This window comes from Diabrotica virgifera, chromosome 1 (assembly GCF_917563875.1).
Source record: "Diabrotica virgifera virgifera chromosome 1, PGI_DIABVI_V3a".
Taxonomy (NCBI): Eukaryota; Metazoa; Arthropoda; class Insecta; order Coleoptera; family Chrysomelidae; genus Diabrotica; species Diabrotica virgifera.
The window spans coordinates 264,154,655-264,177,723 of NC_065443.1; the positions used below are offsets into that span (position 1 = coordinate 264,154,655).

At 34.0% G+C, this 23,069-nt stretch overlaps 1 protein-coding gene across 2 annotated transcripts in view; it reads right to left on the reverse strand.

The window, feature by feature from the left end:
- Positions 1–23,069, reverse strand: part of LOC114344785 (uncharacterized) — an 834,291-nt gene that overhangs the window by 137,535 nt on the left and 673,687 nt on the right. The gene's annotated exons all lie outside the window — the stretch shown is intronic.

Sequence of the window (23,069 nt, forward strand, 5' to 3'; positions counted from 1 at the left end):
GAAATAATTCCAAACCACGTACTACAAGCTTGTTCTATTTAAATTTCAAATTGAAAAAAAATTGAACAAGTGTAGGTATACCCATAAATATCTGGGCCACGAGATTAATTAGGAACAGATAATCAAATAAGACAGTTAAACAGAGGAATAGGACTAGCATGGGTAGATTAGGTAGGATAGGGAGGTCTTTAGATGGGAGATAATCCCATATGATTAAAAAGGAAGGTCTTTGTTCAGTGTACTTCCGGTTCTAACGTATGGAGCAGAAACACTGACCCATACCAGAAAAGTAATCAATATAATACAAGTGGCTCAGAGAGCAATGGAGAGGTCTATGTTGAACATATCCTTCAAAGAGAGAGTTTAAAATAAAATAGTTAGGAGAAAAGCTAGTGTTAGGGACGCATTTAAAAGAATTACAACGCTGAAATGGAACTTGGCGAGACATGTTACCAAGTTACAAGTACAAGGTGGTCGGACGACATCAAGCGCATTCAGCACAATTGGATTCATCATCATCATCATCATCACGTAGCGCTACAACCCTTGGTGGGCCCTGGCTGACTGTACAACTTTCTTCAAATTTGTTCGGTCTTCCATCAACCTAGGGTCAAATGGGATGTTCATTTTTCGGAGATCTGCTTGGATGTTATCTCTCCATCGCATTCTGGGACGTCCGAGTGGTCTTTTGCCTGTAGGAATCTCCTCCCATACCAGTGTTAAAAGTCTCTCGTTATAAAGTCTGTGCACGTGGCATGCCCATCTCAGTCGCTGTGATTTAATTTCTTGGACAATATCGTTGTCATTGTAGAGTTCTTTTAACTAGAAGTTGGTTCTGATCTTATACTGGTTTGTGTTAGTGTCGTGGTGAAGTCCGAAAATTGTTGTAAGTATTTTTCATTTAAAACGTCTGAGCTTTTCTTCGTTTGATTTGGTCATGGTCCACGTTTCGCAACCATATGTTAGTACAGGTCTGACGATGGATTTATAGAATTTGATCTTGGAACTTCTTGTAAGATTTTTTGATTTTATAAGCGTATCCAGTGCGAATAGACAGCGATTTGCTGATTGGATTCTGTCTTTTATTTCTTCAGTAACATCGTTGTCAGCTGTGATTACGGCCCTCAGATACTTTAAACGTTATACTCTTTCGAAATTGAAGGTGTTGACCGTCACATTTTGTCCTATCCTGTCTCTTCGTGTCGTTCTATTTATACACATATATTTCGTCTTCTCTTCATTAATCCTCAGCCCTACTTCGCTTGTTGCTCCATCCACCTTGTTGAAAATGGCTTTTGTGGATAGGATGGAGTCTCCAACGAGATCAATGTCATCTGCGTATGCTAGTAATAATTTGGGACCTTGAACCGATAGCAGTTCTGTTTTATTTTGGCCAACCTCATGGCTTTCTCTAATACAAGGTTAAAAAGTAGTGGAGATAACGCATCACTCTGTTGGAGTCCACTGTTGATTTCGAAGCTTTCAGACAGTTTATTATTTACACGTACTTTTGATATTCCACCCTCCATACAGACTTTAGTCATCTGAATGAGTTTCTTTCGTATTGAGAACTCCGCCATGGCATTCCATACTTGGCTCCTTTCTACGCTGTCATATGCCTGTCAAAAGTCTATGAAGAGATTGTGTATGGGTCTGTTATACTCCCACCCCTTTTCTAGAAGCTGTCTCAGCGTGAATAATTGATCTATTGTGGACCTGTTTGCCCTAAAACCGGCTTGATATTCTCCTAGGACATTTTCAGCATAAGGAGTTAGTCTACTAAGAATGATGTTTGAGAGGATTTTATATGCCGTGTTTAAGAGTGAAATTCCTCTGTAATTCGCGCATTTTCTTTTGTCCCCTTTTTGTGTGGATGGGCACTATGATGTTTTCCTTCCATCTTGCTGGTATGCTTTCTTCTAACCATATCTGTGTTATTAATTGGTGGATTTGGCGATGTAGTGTTTGTCCACCATATTTCAGAAATTCTGCTGGTATCTCGTCCGTACCCGGCGCTTTGTGATTTTTCAGCTTATTTAAGGCCTTTCGGGTTTCTTGAAAAGAGGGATTTTCGACGGGCATATCTGCTGTTATATAAATCTCTTCTTTGTGCTGTTCTTTCTGTATGATGTTTAAAAGGTCCCTGAAATACCCTTTCCATTCTTCTGTTAGTTCTTTATCGTCGATTATCAATTGGATTCAGGGTGCCCAAAATTGGATGCAATGGAATTATTTACGGGAGCGCTATATTCAGCAGCGGACTGGCTGATGATAATGACTAGAAGCTGCAAATAAAATGTACTATTACAAAACACCAACTACGAAAGCTTGCGTTCTTTAAATCTTCTGTATAAAAGGAATACAAAAAGAAGGAGACGGAGGAGAATCACAGAATCGATTATGAAAATTAAACTAGACAAGAAAAAACATCTGAACAAAAAGAATGGGGTAGAAAAATGAAGTAGGCAATGGAAGGTAGATCAAAATATAAATCAAAGAAATAACGGGATCAAACTTGGCAAGCTGACAACCAAATAAGAAATGAGGATTTTTTATAAAGTAGCCCGGCAGTGAAAAAGGGAGAAAAGGGAAACAAACAATATGGCAAAGAGAAAATCTATAAAATAGAAAAAATATACTAACATAGAAAGATATCCTTATAAGGAGTTGGAACTAGGGTATACGGTGTGAAACCAAGGTTAAGCCTTAGTGCAAGCTTAGGTAATCACTCTACTAGCTTCCGAGCGAAAATTTATGCTACAGAGATGTGCCTACAGGAAGTAATAAAGAGGAACTGCAGAGAAAGATACATAAAAATTATATCTGATAACCAGGCGGCATAAAAGGCATTGGACTAGAATCGGACTGACTCCAAGTTAGTTTGGAACTGTCCACAGAATCTGATTCAGAACCAAAAAAGTAACAAATTTATTCTAGGTACCTGGACATACTGCTTTTCAAAGAAATGAAAATGAACTTTCGTTCATTCATATTCATGACGACATGAACATCAAACTCCAGGAGGCGAGCTCCACACTGGACACCAAGTAGCTCGAACGCTATTGTTGTTATTATATTCGTATTCAGCGACTTTGAAATCCCCTCGAGTAATGACTATCGACTGATTTAGCATAAAATTAACATGAAACTCCAAAAGGTGAGGTCCACCGTGGGTATTATATAACTCGAGGGCCATCGTCGCTATCATATTTGTATTCAGCGACCTCGAAAACTCCCCAAGTAATGACTATCGACTGATTTAGAATAAAATTAACATAAAACTCTAGAAGGCGAGGTCCACCGGGGGCATTATGTAACTCGAGGACCATCGCTCTTATCATATTCATGCTTAGCGACCTCGAAAAACCCCAGGAGGTGAAGTCAACGTCGTCACCAGGTACCTCGAGGACCATCGCCGTTATCATATTCGTATTCAGCGACCTCTAAAACCACCGAGTAATTAATTTCGACTAGTTTAAAATAAAATTAACATGAAACTCCTGGACACCAGGTAGCTGGAAGGCCATCGTCGTTATTATATTCGTGTTCAGCGATCTCGAAAACCCCCGAGTACTAACTATCGACTGATTTAGAATAAAAATAAAATAAAACTTCACGAGGAGATGTCCACCGTGGGCACAAGGTAGCTCCAGGAGCAGCGTTGTTATCATATTCGTGTTCAGCTACCTCGAAAACCCCCCTAGTAATGACTTTCGACTGATTTCGGATAAAATTAACATGAAACTCCAGTAGACGGGGGGGGGGGGGCACCTTGGGTGCCAGGTATATCGAGGACTATCTTCGATATCATGTGTGTTCAGCGACTTCGAAAACCTCAAAAAGTAACCAAATTGGACTCATTCCTGTCATTATTTTCCGAGTTGTAAATTTTTCATTTTCTATCCACTTTGGAAATGCGTTTTGCTTATGCACAAAATGCAAGTTTCATTTTACTATCATGAATTTTGTTCATAAACTTTCCTGGTTCTTTCCCCAATCGAATACAAAAACTTACATAGCGATTGATCTTGCTGCAGAAAAGTGGTAGGTTTAGTGCTGCATTGCCTCATCTATTACACTGGTCAGTTAAGATATACTTACACAAAAGATTTTTTAAGACAAAGTGTGGAAAGATCTGAAGGCCGACTTTGTAATCTTCAAAATTAGTCCAGGGTAATAAGGTTTTTTTCCGTGACACTTGAACAGCCAGGGTACTGAAGCGTTTTTTCGACAGGTAGTGCCTATAAGAGCAAATTGTAACTATTTCCTGCGTAGGATCTGGCGGCCATTTTTATTTATAAACAATTAAGTGTCAAAAAATGACATTTTTCACTTTTTTTAAATCAATGGAAAACAGGGAAACTTATGGTTTTTTAGTACAAATATCTTCGAGATTATGGAAAAAGCTTTAAAATGACGTATTACAAAGTTTGATATAATCATTTATTGTTAATATAATTGCGAAAAACTTCGGAATTGCAAAAAAATTATTTTCGCAATAATTGTTGTAAAAATTAGTGTACAGCTCTGAAATTTTTGTCAAATAAGGGTTCTTTGGTGCTTAATATGTTTTTTTTTTATTTTTTTTTTGTAAACAGTCTACCCCTCAACCTGTACAAAAAAAGTTTCAACCAACATTCCTCTTGAAATAAAAAGACTAGTAGCAGAAAAACGAAAAGCCAGATCAATTTGACAAAGAACTCACAGACCAGATGACAGGAAAATTTATAATAACAAATCTAGAAACTTAAAAACAGCTCTAGAACAGAAGAGAAACAACTCATTTAAAAACTATGTATCAAACCTTTCGCGTCAAGATAACTCTATCTGGAAACCAATCAAAAACAAAAATAAACCAATAAATACTTCACCTCCAATTCGGAAAAAATCAATACCACCAGGACCATGGGCAAAAAGCAACAAAGAAAAAGCTGATTTATTTGCTGATCATCTAACTGAAGTCTTCAAGCCACACGACAATGACAAAGTACAAGAAGTAGAGCAGGAACTAGCCTTACCAATTAATCAACGAGAGCGACTAACTTTAATTACACCAAAGGAGATCAAAGATGACATTAATCATTTGAATGAAAAGAAGGCACCAGCCACTGATCTCATAACAGCAACAATGCTAAAACAACTTCCTAAAAAAGATATAATGAGATTATTGTACATATTAAATGCAATCTTAAGACTTAATTATTGGCCTATATCACTAAAAATTGCCCAAGTAATTATGATACCGAAACCTGGTAAAGCTTTAACGGATGTTTCATCATACCGCTCAATAAGTCTACTGCCAATAACGTCAAAACTTCTTGAAAAGCTGTTACTTAAAAGAATTATGAGCGACCTAGAATTCCAAAACTGGATCCCAGAACACCAATTTGGATTCCGGCAAGGTCATTCTACAGTGCAACAATGCCATCGCATATCAAATGTAATTAATAGAGCTTTGGACAATAAACAGTATTGCACAGCAGCCTTTCTGGACATCAGCCAAGCATTTGATAAGGTATGGCACCCAGGATTACTTTATAAAATCAAAAAATCTCTATCCAACAAATACTTTGACTTATTAAAATCATATCTAAATCACAGAGAATTTGAAACTAAAGTGGAGGATGAACTATCAAACCGTAACAAAATTCAATCAGGAGTCCCACAAGGTAGTATATTGGGTCCACTTCTTTATGTACTGTACACATCCGATTTACCAACCTCTCCACAAACCACCATTGGAACTTTCGCTGATGACACAGCAATATTTGCAACTGAAGAGGATCCAAGAGCTGCAGTATTAAAACTTCAAGAACACCTAGACCAAATTGGACAGTGGTTAAAGAAATGGAAGATAAAAGCTAATGAAACTAAGTCAACACATATAACTTTCACACTAAGGAAAGACCAATGCCCAAATATTAGCCTTAATCAAGTCAACATACCACAACAGAACATCGTCAAATACCTGTAGCTCCATCTTGATTCTAAATTAAACTGGAAACAACACATTTTAAAGAAGAAGAAACAAATTGAGTTGAGAGTGAAAGAAATTAATTGGCTTATAGGTAGAAAATCTCGACCCTCAATTGAGAACAAACTGCTGATTTATAAAACAGTCGTCAAACCTATATGGACGTACGGTATAGAACTATGGAGTTGTGCCAGCAAATAAAACACAAAAATTATCCAAAGAACTCAATCAAAAATTCTACGCACCATTGCAAATGCCCCGTGGTACATTTTCAACCAAACCCTTCATACAGACCTAAACATCCCGTTAGTCAGCACAGTAATTCAAGAAAGAGCCAGCAGACACCACGAGAAATTTGAAAGCCACCCCAACCAATTAATAGTACCATTACTGCAGCCACTAAACAACAGAAGATTGCGAAGATTATGGCTTAATATGTGATAAAAATTTCAAAGCGATTCATTCAATTGTTTTAATTTGATTCAAATTGTTTATCCCAGAGAGCATTTTTTTGCAATAACATAAGTCAGAAAAAAATGACGTTGGAACCATTCCACAGGTGTCAAATGAAAGAACATGAGATATATTGTCAATTTGGTTTAAAAAAAGTGAATAAAAAATGCATTTATTAGTAATAAATAATGATGCACAAGTATCGTAAATCTTTCCTTAAAAACTTTTTATTTTGTTATATAAGAAATTATAAAACTATTAATTTTATTTAACATAAATAACAAGTTAAATAATAAATTATTTAACTTGCTACACTATACTGATGAGGCCCAAATAGGCCGAAACACCGGTGTATATAGTTGCACAGAAATGTATGGAATGATGACCCTTCATCATTTTATATATTTCCAACTAAATTCACATTCACTTTACGAGTATTAGCCAATAATTTTGCTTATTTATTTTTATTTGTACTCGATTATCCAACATCATTTTAAGAAATTATATATATTTATTACAATTTTTTATCAATTATGATATAAATAACTTTACTCGGTAGTTGTACACTCAAAACAGGGTAAAAAAGTTAATTTTTTTGGAAAATGTTATTCAAAAAGTTTATAAAGAAAAATTGACGATACTTTTGCATAATTATTTATTACTAATAAATGCATTTTTTATTCACTTTTTTAAACCATGTTGAAAATGTAGCTCATGCTCTTTCATTTGACACCTGTGGAATGGTCCTAACGCCATTTTTTCTGACTTATGTTACTGCAAAAATATGTTCTCTGGGATAAACAATTTGAATAAAATTTAAACAATTGAATGAATCGCTTTGGAATTTTTATCACATATTAAGCACCAAAAACCCTCATCTGACAAAAATTTCAAAGATGTAGACTAATTTTTACAACAGTTATTGCGAAAATAATTTTTTTTGCAATTCCGCCCTTTTTCTCAATTATATTAACAATAAGTGAGTATATCAAACTTTGCAATACGTCATTTTAAAGCTCTTTCCATAATCTCAAAGATATTTGTACTAAAAAATCATAAGTTTCACTGCTTTCCGTTGATTTGAAAAAAAAAGGGGAAAATGCCATTTTTTGACAGCTAATTGTTTATAACTAAAAATGGCCGCCAGATCCTACGCAGGAAATAATAACAATTTGTTCCTATAGGTATTACCTGTTGAAAAAACGCTTCAGTACCCTAGCTGCTGAAGTGTCACGAACAGGGTATATTTTTGTCTTATTACCCTGGCCTAAGTACACTACGAATTATTTATTTTTGATGTATGTTTTTACTAATTATATAATATTAATATCTATTTGCTTTCCCGTCTGGTTTTTGTATCATTATAGGAATGAAACCTATCAAAAGATGTGGTCCATAAATGCCATCAGATATCGCTATTGCCTTTTTCGGGCCATTTACTTTTTTCACATCGCAGAATTCCCGAGACTTTCTTCGCTCGTTCGCCTCGACAAAAAGGAAGAGACAGAGAAGTTAATGCGTTAATTCCCGACGTTCGGGAATAATAATCTGGCTGTCATTAATTAAGACGGCTTCGTTGGTAACTAAGGGAATTCCCTAGATTGGTCGACTGATACACTCTAAAAATATTGAGGTCTAGACTCTTATTTTCAAGAGAAAAAAATTCGATCTAGGACATCAAAATAAAGTTGAGTGCGTAAGTAAATATTATTGTTACGACAGTTTCGTGAGATCTACTCCATATAGGAAAAGTCCATTGACAAAAAAGAAGTATTAAAAAATATCTAGAATGTTCGAGGTTGCATTGAAAAATCCCGAAATGTCTAGTAACGTCTGGAGCATCAGGAAATGTTATAATCACAGGAGGTTGACAGTAACACGTTCAGTGCTGTTATAATACTAGTAACTTTCCTGCCGACCTGATACATATTTTTGAAGTTTTTGTTCTTCATTGCTATTAATGTGTCTTATTGTAATAGGTCTGGATCCCGCGTATAAAAAAAAGTTCATTAATAGCAAGCTGAAAATTTGTTAATAGCTTAAGGGTGTCTAGGCGGACAAACTTTGATATATGGGAACACTGGAACAGGGAAAGTTTTAATTGTGGAACAGGTTAAACATTTGGAATGGTCAGACCACGAAAACGGCACATGTATTTTGTCCAACAGAACAGACTTAAACTCTCCGAACAGAGATTAAACTCTCATGAATCAGACTGCTATTTATCACCAAATGGGCGTTTTAATGAGTGGAACATGTAGAATATGTCAAATGACAGGAATTATGACAGGTGATAAATAGCAGTCTGATTTTTGCATGAGAGTTTAATCTCTGTTCGGAGAGTTTAAGTCTATTCTGTCGGACAAAATAAATGTGCCGTTTTCGTGGTCTGACCGTTCCAAATTTTTAACCTGTTCCACAATTAAAACTGCCCCTGTTCCAGTGTTCCCATATATCAAAGTTTATCCGACTAGACACCCTTAAGCTATTAACAAATTTTCAGCTTGCTTTTAATCAACTTTTTTTCATACGCGGGATCCAGACCTATAAGAGTTAAATGTTAAAATTAAACAAACATTTGAGTAATTTTTGTGTGACGCACCGGTGCGTCATCAGCACAACAGACCGAATATTGATCTAGTTTGCGCATGACGCACCGGTGCGTCATAGATAATAATAGTTCATTATTACATATACTTCTTCTTTTTCTTTTTGTGCAGACATGCCTCTTTTTCAATGTTGCATAAATATACAGTTGTTCGTAATGTAAAAAAAACTAAGAGGATTAAATAAAATTGATTTAAATCAAATTGATGAACATAGAGAAGAAAAACTTAAAACATACTTATAAAATATGCAAATAAAAAATTAGTTTGTGCAAAAACATTAACTCTTGTGGAATAGTCCTAAACATTTACCAATATACAAACCTGGCTGATCAGCACATTAAATATAATGGTAAGCAGAGTATTTTCTTATTTTTTGCTCCAACAAATTTTGCATCGTTTTCGCATAATTCTTCCATCTGCATTCCTTATTTTAATTTTCTCTAGCAGGTGCTGTGTAGTTTTTTTAAAATATTAGGTTTAGCAGTACACCTTTCAGGAAGAAGTTTTTCGAGAACTGACATATGATACTCGTAATAGGACAGCCGTTTTTGGGAATGTTTTTTAAAAAATGTTATACCATCTAAGTGTTTTTCGGACACTCGGGTAATATGCTACCATTTGGTCCATACGGTCTATACCGCTCATATTTATGTCAATTGCACTCTCCGATAGGTAAATGCATTTTCTTTGTTACTCCTTTTCTGTTTTCTACATCAATAATGTTGTTTTCAATCCCTGTCGATATATACAACACGTTCTTCTTATCCTTCCATTTACCGATCATTACACCATCCTTGTAGGCAGATGTTGTATTACCTTTGTCCAATGTTGCAGATTCGACATGTTTGGGATTTTCCTTTGTTCTTGTCCTTAGGGTACCAGTGCAGTAAGTTTGTGCTTCTAGTAGTCACTTTGCTAAAACAAACTATTGTAGAAATTATCCATGAACACGGCATGCCCAGAACTTGGGAAATTTCTCATTAGGCGCCATAACATGTCCAGCACCTCCAAGTTCATCTGATTATCCTGAATAATTTTATTCATCGAATATACTACTATTCGTCGTTGGTTAAACCAGCCATTATAGTCGAGGAAATGAAGCATTTTGGCTCGCAATTTTTTCGTCCAGCATGGATTTATTTGAAATTTTCACAGAAAGTAAGGGATAGTCGAAGGATAATTTTCTATATCATGCCGCTGTACGCTAAAACCTTGGGGGTGGTTGCCACCCCATCGCGGGGGCGGGAATTCTTTATTACAATTCAGCCATGTAAATCCATGTAAAGAGTAATTCTAAGAAAAAAAAACGTTTTTACATTTTCTCTGTAAAACTAACATTTTTCGAGTTATTCGCGCTTTAACAGTTTTTCGTCGAAAAAATCGACTTGTTTAGAGGGTTTTTTGAGAATACCTCGAAAAATATGCAATTAATAAAAAAAACTGGTAGATATCAAAATTGTGTCTTTTAGTAACTCAAACCAAATTATTTTTCTGAAATTTCTTTGTGACCAATACAAAGCGAGATACGGCATGTTAAAAGTTAGCTTTTTTCGTCAAATGCATAATTTGAAATATTCAAAGCCAAATAACGGAAAAACTTTGCATTTTTTGAAGAAAACTTAAATTATCTTTTTTGAAGCATACAGTTAGACCTTTCAAAAAATAATAATAAAAAGTTTCTATCCTGAAAATTAAGCGACTTATGATCAGAAAAATGTCGGTACCTGCTTTTCTCTATGAAAAAATCAGTGAAAACAACCCCCTAACTACACTCCTAATTAAAAATTGGTCTTCACCTTTCTGTAATTCCTTTCATATTTGTATTATCAATACACCTAAGAAGTTTGACCTATTTAAAAAGCCTAATTATAGAAAAATTGGAGTTTAAAGAAAAATTAATTTTTTGCAATTTCCCATTTTATACCTTTTACTTCAAAATATCTCCGAAAATACTGGAGATACGAAAAAAATGACGGACTACTAAATTGTAGCTTTTTTAATAACTTAAATTATATTGTGCACATATTTTCATTACAGTGAACAGTTAGCGAGATATAGCTGTTTAAAACCTCTATTTACGAGCAAACACCCCCTTATTCGAGCCCTTTAAACCCACCCTAACTAAAGACTAAGGGATCTTACGGAATTTAGTTTACACAGTCTTATAACTCTTCAAAAATCCTACAAAGTCATTTCTGAAAAAACTTTTTATCGCCAAAAATGAAGGAGCTATGTTTATAAAACAAATTTTTTTTTTTTCGAAAAATTCTAATAGTCCTTTTATCGATAATTTTCAATGTATGTATAATACCACAGAACCGGTTCGTATACTGAAAGATAACTAAAAAACTATTTGTATTTGTATTTGTACATCATATTTGTAGATTCGTATTTTTGTGTAAATAAATGTTTTTGTAATTCTTTAATTCTACTTTTTTTTTTCTGTATAGACCTATTAAAATATATACATATAAAAACTGTAATGTTATTAAGGGTGATTTCTAAGGGTTGAAATATTATGATCTGTTGGAGCTATAAGGACTGTTGGAAGACCTAAAAAGAGATGGGAAGACGAAGTCGATAAGGATGCCAGGAACTTCCTGGGAACGCGTTCATGGAAAAGAACAGTGGTAAATCGAAATGATTGGAGAAGCTTATTGAAGGAGGCCAAGGCTCGATTTGGGCTGTAGTGCCATTGGATGAATGGATGGATGGAAATATTATGATATTATATCCTAAAGTATAAAACAATCATTATTTAACCAATCAAAACCAAATTTTACCCATATTAAAGTTTACAATGTTTTTATATAATTTTTGACAATAAGGGGTAGTTTACACCCCCAAAAATAATCAACACCCTTAAGCATGATATAGAATATGAAATACAGGGTGAGATGATCCTAATCCCAAATTTTTAGGTAAATCGATTCAAGCCGAAATTATTCTTTTAGGATAAGTAAATTTTTTATATATAGCTCCAACAAGGGTGGTTTTAAGGGTTGAAATATTATGATAGTATATCTTAAAGCTTAAAACAATCATTATGTAACTAATAAGAACCAAATTTTGACAATATTAAAGTCTAAAATGGTATTTTATAATTTTTTACAGTTAGGGGTAGTTTTCACCCTTAAAAAACCAAAAGCGTACAACGGCTCACTATAGAAAATGAACTAGAGGGTTCAATGAGCCTAATCCCAAATTTTTGTACAAATCGATGCTGGACGAAAAAATTGCGAGGTTTTGCCATTTTTCAGCTTCATTTCCTCGACTAGAGGATTAAATAAAATTTATAAACGTAGAAGTGAAAAAGTTAAAACATGGTTTCATACCTGCATATTATATAAACAACAACATAATTTTAAATCCCAGATTATTTTTTGAGACGTACATACGTTACCCCAAGTGCTATCACTCCTACGATACTCACACTACAAGTGCTAGCATACAATTAAACATTATATTCGATAAGGTATATAACGCACTGGTGCGTCATCCGCCCCTCTACAAGAAACAGCTTGACGCACCGGTGCGTCAGCAGCATTGAACGTGTTAAATAACAGTAGTAATTGAGTTTTTGAAGTTGATAGTTTTCATTGAGTTAAAAGCTCTATAAGTATTGTTACTCTGAGCAAATTGTCAAAATACAAGGAAAAGTTATTTACCAGCAATTTTATTGCATGTCTCTATGCAGAATTTAATTACGGTAAATTTATCTTAAAAACACGATACGGGGGCGCCATTTTGTTTATAAAAAAATAACACACTATCTGCGGATTTTGCATACAATATTATTAATATACACAATCATAAGATTCGATTCCAGCAATAAAATTGCTGCTAAATAACTTTTTCCAAAAATGGCCGATTCTCCGATACTGCCCAGATTATTTAATATTAGTGTTTCAATAAAAGTAATGTAAAAAAGTGTAAAATTGGTGATAGCGGTGGGATAAAAGATATATTAGGTAATTGTTTATGGTTATGTAAAAAATGGATACGTAGGACCCCCCGCATAATATTTAAAAATGGAAGAAAAAAGAGAAGCGTAGGTAAGAAGAGGAAGAGGAGAAGGAGCGACGTAGAAAAGTAGAGGTAGGTCAAATGGCTAACAGAATAGAGAAATTAGAGGAAAAACAACGATATAAAAACTGATTTAGAAAATAAAATATTACAGCATCAAAATGATTTAAAAACTAATTTAAAAAATAGCTTAGAAAGAAAAATTAATACCCAAGTTTTTTATCGAACATTGATTCAGTAACTAATGTCGAATCTGAAAAAACAGCTTTATTATCTTCTACAGACAAACCAGGCACAATTAAAACTAGCAAAATTTTAAAACCACCCACATACGATGGCCAAATAGCATGGGAAACTTTTCGTTTTCAATTCGAGGCTACAGCTAGAGCAGATGGTTGGACTGAGAAAGAAATGATGGCTTTCAAGGTAGTGACGTTTTGAGGACCGGCAGCAAACATATTGCCATTTGTTCCCCAGAATGCATCCAGTTATACCTTTCTAGTTTAAGTTTTAGAAACAAGATATGGCTAGCCGTATTTAAAATAGGTTTTCCAGTCAATTGAAAACTCGATATCAAAAACGTAACCAAAGCCAGATAATTTGAAGCCGATATTAAAAGATTATTGTACTTAGGCACCTAAATATTTTCTGGAACAGTTGATATTGGTACAGGTATTCATAGATAGACTACATGATATCGAAATGTAACAAGCTCTGTGATTACATCACAAAACGCTAAAGGGAGTACTAACCTCAGCCCAGGAGTATGAAGGGGCGAAAAGAGTTTCCAAATCTAGCCAAAAAATCAGAAGCAATAAGTTTTCGAGCAAATGAAGAACTCACAACAGCAGATAACTAACAACCTATTTTATCCGACATTTTAAGCACAGAAATAAAAACAGATGTTTTAATTGCAGAAGAATGGGACATTTGCAAGAAGGAGGTCAGAAGGTCGTCTAGATCGACATCCAGAAGCCCGCCGCATAATACTATGTACTAGAAAAATAGTAGATATAGGTCTCTAAGAAATCGATATCTTTCAACTGAGCACAGATATTCAAACAATATCCAGGAATACGAATAAAAGTCGACAATTACGGGCGGGCGTTGACTGTATCCAATAAAAGCCCTCCAAATTCGCATATAAACTTAAAATAAAAATGGACAGAAGAGCTATGTTGACAATCAAAAATACACTTCTATTATTGATATCGGTGCAACCAGATCCTCTATTTCCAACCGGATTTTTGAATGGAAAACTACAGCCAACTAAAACAAACTTAGTTCTTGAAACAGCTTCAAGTCACACTATTCCAATTCATTTAGAGAAAACGGTAATCATATAGATCAGCGGTTCTCAATCTGTGGTACATGCACTATTACAGTTAATTAGATTACCTATCTAGATAGGTAGTTATTTCAGTTAGGTGGTACCAAAAATATTAAAAAGTATTTTGTGGTACATGACTCAAAAAGATTAAGAACCACTGATATAGATTGGTAACACCTTGATAAAACACCTATTTCTTGTAGCCGATACTAAAGATGAATGCATTCGTGGGATGGATATTATGCAGAACAAATTAATCATAAATCTTCAGAATAAAATTTTGTTTACTATTTTTGGTGGGATAGGCCGCAATTTTACTTTCAAATTAATATTTTTGATGTTTTGATCTTCACTTCGGAAATTCTTATCAAAATACAAAACAATGTATTCAATGGATCAGACTTCATTGGAAAACCTTAAAAAGAGTCAAAAGAAAGGTAATGACAATGACTTAAAAGTAATACGACAATGGCATAAAATGGAGTAAACCTAGGGTGAGGCCCCATTACTGCGTTGCGCTGCTTTGAGACGTCGCAACGGAACAATGCATTGTTCCGTTCGCAACGCAACGCAACGCACTAATGGGGCCTCGCTCTTTGGCAGAAATTAAAAAACCGGAACTATAAAGACGTAATGGGCTCATTGGAAATCTATGTATCTTTCTAATGATGTATTATATCATAAGTGGGAAAGTCCCAAAATGGGGTACGTACAGTTCAACATTTTAGTCATTGCTTTGTACAGTTCTTTCCTTGGCACGGTGTCGTATGCCTTCCTAAGGTCTATAAACGCCATGTTTTTAGCTCTTTAGTTCTCTATTGTCTGTTGTATTGTATGGATATGATCTAGACATGATTTCCCTGCTGTGAAACCTGCTCATTCTTCTCCGATTTTATCTTCTATATTTCTCTCTATTTTGCTCCTGAGGATCCTGCCATACAGTCTTCTCATTGTATATCGATGACCGTTATCCCCCTGTAATTTTCGCAATATTTTCTGTTCCCTTTTTTGTATATCGATGTTATGTAGGCTTCCTGGCATTGTTTAGGGATGTTCTCTCCATTTATTGTTCTTTCAATTATTCGGCATATCATTCTTCTTAATTTCTCTGTTCCGTATTTGATTAGTTCCGCCACAATTCCTCCTGGTCCTCCAGCTTTATTGTTCTTCATAGAGTTTATTGCTTGTTTCATCTCTTTGTCTGTTATGACAATTCTTTCTTGGTCATTATTTTTTGTTCGTCTCCATCAATGCTGAATTCTGGTCTTTGCTCTATCAGTAGATTTTTATAGTGATTCTCCCACTCGTCGTCGTGTATGTATTGTATTAAAAGTTTTCTCTTTCCTGTTGGTTCGTAATGATTTCACAATTTTCCAGGCTTCTGAACTTCTTGATCCTCCCATATTCTGTTCTATACTTCTACATGACCTTTCCCATAGTTCATTTTTTCCTTTCGTTGTAATAACCCTAACTTCTCTGTTCTTATCTCTACATTTACGGAGGTCTTGTGGATCTTTTGTGCTTAGGTATTTATGGTATAGTTTTTTTTTCTTTTATTTTCTCTAAGGGATCTTCGTGGAATTCTTATTTGTAATTTTTATCTCTTGTATTTTCTATTTCTCCTAGCGCTTCCAGGCCTCCTTGTATCATGCATTCTCTTATGTGTTCGTATGTACTGTTGACCATATGATGTACTGTATACCACCTAACCTAACACAAGCAATCAAGAACACGTACAGTGGAAATGAAGTAAATATAAAAATCGGAAACAAGGTAGTTGCTAAATTCAAAACAACAAAACGATTACTACAGGGATGCCCAACGTCACCAACTCTATTTAAAATATTTTTAGAACGCGCACTAACAACTTGGAAGACAAAATGTAGGGGTATGGGAATACCGATAAGGGACGATTATCTCTACACATTGTGTTTCGCAGACGATCAAGTGGTGATGGCTCAAGATGAAGAGGATATCAGTTATATGGTAAGAAAACTAAAAGAGGAATACAAAAAGGTGGGCCTGGAAATAAATATGAAGAAAACGGAATACTTAGCAATATCGGAAGAAGACGTCAAAAACTTAGAAATAGAAGAACAAGTAGAAATAAAAGGAACGAAGAATTTTAAATATTTAGACTTTATATTGTCGAAAAACGGAACAACAGAAGCAGAAATAAAAAATAGATTGGGACAAACAAGATCTTGCATCAGACAACTCCATAATGTAATCTGGAATAAGAACATCAAGGGAAAAAAATGATATACCAGACAATAATAAGAAGCATCATGACATATGCAGCAGAAATTTGGGTCATCAACAAAAAAACCCAAAAGAGCATTCTGGCAACCGAAATGGAATACTGGAGAAATGCTGTGGTCTCACCAGAAGAGACATAATAACAAATGAGGAGATAAGGAGAAGAATGCAAGTGGAAAAAGATGCTCTGCAATATATAGACGAAAGAAGACTAAAATGGTACAGAAAACACTTGGATAAACAAGGTTGCAGAATGGAGCCCAAGAGGAACAAGAAGAAGAGGACGACCGAGAAGATCTTCGAAAAACGAAGTCGACTGAGCCATGTCTAGGAAAAGATTGGAAGACGGAGACTGGGAAGATCGAAAAAAATGGAAGTCCTGGCTGACGAAAGGGAAACGGCATTAGCTGTAGACAACCCTTGTATTGCAAGAACTTCATAGTAACCTTTCTGGAGGGCAGTTTGGAGTCAAAAAACACTGACCAGAGTTCGAGACAGATTTTACTGGATCAATTATCGCCGAGATGTAGACGATTGGTGTAAGACACGCGATTTAGTTAATGCTAGAAAAGGTCTAGAAAAAGAATTATTTGTGATAACAAAGGAACAAATATTTCTGGCGAGCCTTTTGAACAACTTGCATAGCATATTCTCGGTCCACGTCCGATGAAAAAGAAAGGAAACAAGTACTTATCGGTTGCAATGGATTATTTTCCAAAATTAGCTGAAATTGTACCCCTCCCTAATCAAGAATATACCACAGTAGCAGAAGCATTCACAACTCACGTCGTAACTCTAAAGACATGCAGTTTCTTTAGAGTTAGATTCTGATGATAGTTAGTTGACAGTTATATTAAGTATTGTAATATTGTAGGTGTTTCAATTAAAGTGTATATGTGTAACAATATTTACAAATAAAAGGGGTGAAATTATAGCAGAATTATGACGTGGTATTTTCCATTTTCTCTCTGACTGATTTATTAAAATATGTGTATCTAAACGTTCGATAATTCATAACTAACTATGTTAATAATTAAAACACTAATATCATTATTTAATATGTGTTATTACATAAAATGTTTATTCTAATGCATTTTCAATTAAAAGTTAATATGTAGTAAATTATCGGTATTGTGACCGCAAAGCGTTCTAGTACTTCCATTATTTTCATGGCAAAGCTAGAAAATTAGGTTAACTGTTATGATTTCATTATAAACGCCAAAATTGTACGAAAACTGAAAACAACTTCTGTTTATAAAAGGTTTGGTATATATGTTACAGTTAAAGCCTGAACTTCAGTAAATGTATAGATTCACACACGTCGAAGTTTAATTGTAGCGTTAATTGAAGCGAAAATACTACTATACTACATTCGCTCTCGCGAGATTTTTTTTGACACTGACGTTAGTAATTTCTTTTTTGAAAAATTCAGTTGTCAGAAGTGACTGGAAATTACTACAAAACCAACGCACCTGCTCATATCCAATATTATTAATAGTAAACAGACATAAAAATAACATAAACCTTACGCCAATCAATATTTATTTATTTAAACCATTATAACGTATTGATAGCAAATGAGAAAATTATTTATTGTACAAAATAAAAATATTTTGTAGAAATAAACTTCACAAAATTTTATGGGATTAGTAGACACTCCCACTATTTCTAATAATTCTTCTTTTTTTAATGTAAGATTAAGTTAATTTGAGTTGATTTTAGCAGTTAATAGTGTGAGGTAGGAATTTTTGTGTTGTAGGTTTCCTATTCCGAATGTCTCAAAAAAAATCTCGCGAGAGCGAATGTAGTATAGATTGTGTACTTTAACTTAATGAACGTAAATTTACTAGTAAGTTTATTACCAGTACTTAAAGAAAGTTTACAAACACAATAGAATATTGAAAATAGAACATAAACATATATTATCTATGTTCAAAAATTTCATTTTCAATTAAAATGTCAAACGGATTCTTCAAACCAACCCCTGAAGTTACGACAGACGAAGAAATAAACATAGAGGAGAGAGAGGTAACACCAGGAAAGGACAGAATATAGAACGAACTCATATAGGACGGAGGACAAGATCTGACGAAGCTAGGACAAATAATCCCCGGACAAATAATCCCGGACAAAAAAACCCCACAAATTATCCCTGGACAAGATATCCCCGGACAAATAATCCCCGGACAAAAAATCCCCAAGAAATATTTGCTGCCGAATAGTTATCTAAAAGTTTTCCCGAAATTTTAACAAATTTAGAATTCAAATTCCATGCTGAAACCTTTATTTATTATACAACTATATTAACCTATATTATACAACTAATATATTACCTATATTATAAACCTATATTATACAACTGATAACTTTAAATAAACATACAACTGCTTTTCTAAGCCGTAGATATCACATATAAAGGGTTTGATAACGTTTATTAAGTTTTCCGTATTATGTGTAATGTGGTTTGCCTACTTCTTTCATTACAATATTTTAACATTTACATCAAGTCTATTTCCATTTTAATAGACTATTTACCACAGTGGGAACGACTGTTTTTATTGTTATTAATTTAACAAATTTTACAATAAATACCACAAAACAACAGGGAAATTATAACTTCCTGTGGAAATGTCATTCCTGTCATGTCATTATTCAGAATTTCCGTTATAGGGCTTTTCATCGATTGTCATTTGTTTCGAGCTTCTGTCATGTGTCATATAATATTAATATATCTACGTCATACGTCTTTGGTTTGTATCATTGGCAATACCAATAACGTATGACGTAGATATATTAATATTATGTGACACATGACAGAAGCTCGAAACAAATGACTGTGAATGAAAAGCCCTATACAGCCATGATGTGAACTTGTCAGATTGAGCTCATTGGTACCTCGGGTGTAAAACATTGGATATTTTATGCATCCATGTTATAAATCACATCTTCTTCATATGTTCCTATGACGGATCAATTGTAAAGGGTTTTTACCCAAATATTTTTACTTTGGTGGTTAGCATGCAGATTCTAAGTGAGTATAACCTATAACTTTTTATGACCTTAGTCAACATTTTAAATATTTTGCATCATTTTATCTGGTTGTACACATTTTAGGATTACACTGATGATGATCGGTCAACCGATCGAAAACTAGTTCTGTCTTTGATGTAGCCCTGTATAGGGATTTTAACAAATATACCTTTTATAAAGGATTTTATGTTTAAGGCTTTATTTGTGTTATATTTTTGTTAACATTAATTGTTTATACATGACAAAAAAGTGTGAGTATTTTCAAAATCGTGGAAATTATGAAGAATGAGCTAAGGCCCCGTTTTCATTACAGGCGCTTAACGCAAATTTTTATAACGCGCGATTACAACTACATACATTTTACTTGAGACCGTTCACATGCCAACGCGCGTCTTAATGACCTAAAGCGCGCGTTAGCATGTGAACGGTCTTCAGTAAAATGTATGTATATAGTTACAACCGCGCGTTATCTTAACGCGCGTTAAGCACCTGAGATGAAAACGGGGCCTTAGCTCATTCCCCATATCTTCCACGATTTTTGAAAAAACTCACACTTTTTTGTCATGTAAAATTTGAAGTTTTCAGCATGTAATTGGAATTTTAAATTTGTTGAAATTTCCGGAAAACTCTTAGATATCTATTCGGCAGTAAATATTTCTTGGGGATTTTTTGGGGATATTTTGTCCAAAAAAATTTGTGGGGATTATTTGTCCGGGATTTTTTGTGGGGATTTTTCGTCCGAGGATTATTTGTCCGGGGATTTTTGTCCGGGAATTATTTGTCCGGGGATTTTTTGTCCGGGGATTTTTGTCCAGGGATAATTTGTGGGGATTTTTTGTCCGGGATTATTTGTCCGGACCCCGACTAACAACTTTTAAAACTAATACAAAAAATAATAAAATAAAACAGAATACCACAACAATGGAGATTGCATCCTAATACCTCCCTTCAAAAAAAGTGACAAGTCGGACCCGACAAATTACGGAGGAATTAACTTATTAAACACAACATCATTAAAACTAACAACCAAAGTGCTATCAAACAAACTAAATGAAATTATAACATTAACAAAAGAACAACAAGGTTTTAGGTCAGGAAGATCATGCACCGACGCTATATTAATAATGAGTCAAGTTTAGAAAAATCATTAGAACAGGAATCTGACGGTCTATGCCAGGGGTGGGCAAACTTTTTTTAGTAAGGGCCACAAAATATTTTTGGTCTATTACCGAGGGCCGCAATATTTGTTACCGTACATGTTCGAATTTTTAACTTTTTACTAATTTTGTTTAAGGGGGGGGTGTGAATGGTTTGAAATCAACATTTAAAGTACTTTTCCTTAAATTATGGTAGAATTTTTTTAAATTAAATAAATATACTCAGTACAATGCAAAGATTATTCAAAAAAAAAATTCAAGACCAAATATTGAAAATAAGCAAACGGTGGCAAATGGATTTTGCAGTAGAACTCGTCAATGAATGGCTCATATGAAACAAAAAATTCAAAAATATTTTATTAGCTTATGAGTTTCTCGAGGTAACTCTGTTGAGTTTTTTAGTTTTAACGATTTTTGAGTTTCTGATATCACTCAAAATACAAGTCAAAATAACGAAATTTTTGTAAAAATGGGTGAAAATCAACATATTTATTATTGTTAACCAAAACATATCTCGATAGAGTTACCTCACGAAATGTCTAAAGAAAATCTATGAAAAATTTCAGGTGGATCTGTCAAGTAGGCAGTTTTTGAGTTACAATATCCACCGCCTTTGAAAAAAGCAGTTTTGAGAAAAACGGGTTTGGTTTGACAACTTTTATTGCAATTTGTTTTTTGTCTGTCAAATTGTAAAGTGATGCACGCTGGAATATGTTTTTGAATCGCAGAGTAATTTACAAAAGAGACGGGAACAGCTGTTGAACGTTTCTCACTACGCTCAAGCTACTGCAAAGTGAGTCGAAGGTAGGGATATTAAACATGCTTTACTTCCGGTAATTTTACTCCGGTCAAGCTGAAAATGTTAGAGAGTATTCTTGAAGTTTATTTATCTATTAATTTATTTATGTACTTTCATTTAAAATAATAAAAAAAATCAAAATTATAAAATAATAAAAAAATTCAAATTTTTCAAACCGTACCCCTCCCACCTAAATAATGTTCGCACTTAATTAAGCATGGTATTTCCCTCAAATATAAAATATGTGTATATAATCTATATATTTATTTATTTTTATTTTATTTATGAACCCATTTCTTTTTTCCCTAATATTGTTCTGAGAGGCTTGTGACATATTATGCAATTTACTATTTTATTTGGGAATAAGCCACAATTTAAGTTTGAAATTAAATTTATTTGACGTTTCGATTTCTACTTCGGAAATCGTTATCAAAATACAAAACATAATAAATTAAGCATTTATTTAATTAGTTTAATTTATTAATGGTTTGTATTTTGATAACGATTTCCGAAGTGGAAATGGAAACGTCCAATAAATTTAATTTCAAACTTAAATTGTGGCTTATTACCAAATAAAATAATAAATTCTATTGTCACATTGCTATTAGTTACTTAAATATTTGAAGAGAATCATACGTAATATGCAACACGCGTCATTTAAATCAAAATAAACAAAGTTATAAATTTGAAAAACCTTAGATTCCCTTCATTGTTTTTGTTTTCTTTGAAAGAATTAAATAATATAAAATATGCTCGATGATTTAATCCTATTGAACGAATAATTAACAGTATTAGTTAAAATTGAAATGACGTTGGCGTTGACTACTTGCAAAACATTTTTGCACAATACCTGCTCATGGATTAAGCAGTGAAAAATAATAACTGATGTTCTGAATATTGTTCATGGACATAATGTTTAAGCTTTCTCAACATTACAATATTTGCTCCTCTTAAATTTGGTGCTACGTCAGTTGTTACACTTACTGTAGGTGGTTACAGCGTTAATTTAAAATTTTCCAAACAGTTCCTGACTACTTCAAAAATATCGTTTCCATTAATTTGTTGTAATTTCGTAGATTTGATTCAGGAAGACGACAAAACTCTGACAGAAATTAAAATAATTGTGCGTGTTATGTTGGAAATTTGCGGAAAAATCACCCGCTGCGAAAGTGTTAATTAATAGCTGCATTATCTATATTTATTTATTATTATTAGCAATAATTAAAAAAAATCTTTAAATGAAAATATTTCACTTTTTTCCGCGGGCCGCAAAAAAATGTATAAAGAGCCGCATGCGGCCCGAGGGCCGCACTTTACCCACCCCTGGTCTATGCTATAGCCATAAAGGAAGCAGATTTTCTTGCCTACCCATCCACATCATCCTCCAATTTCTTTCTCTGTCTTTCAATAGGTCTCTTCACTGGCATCCTTG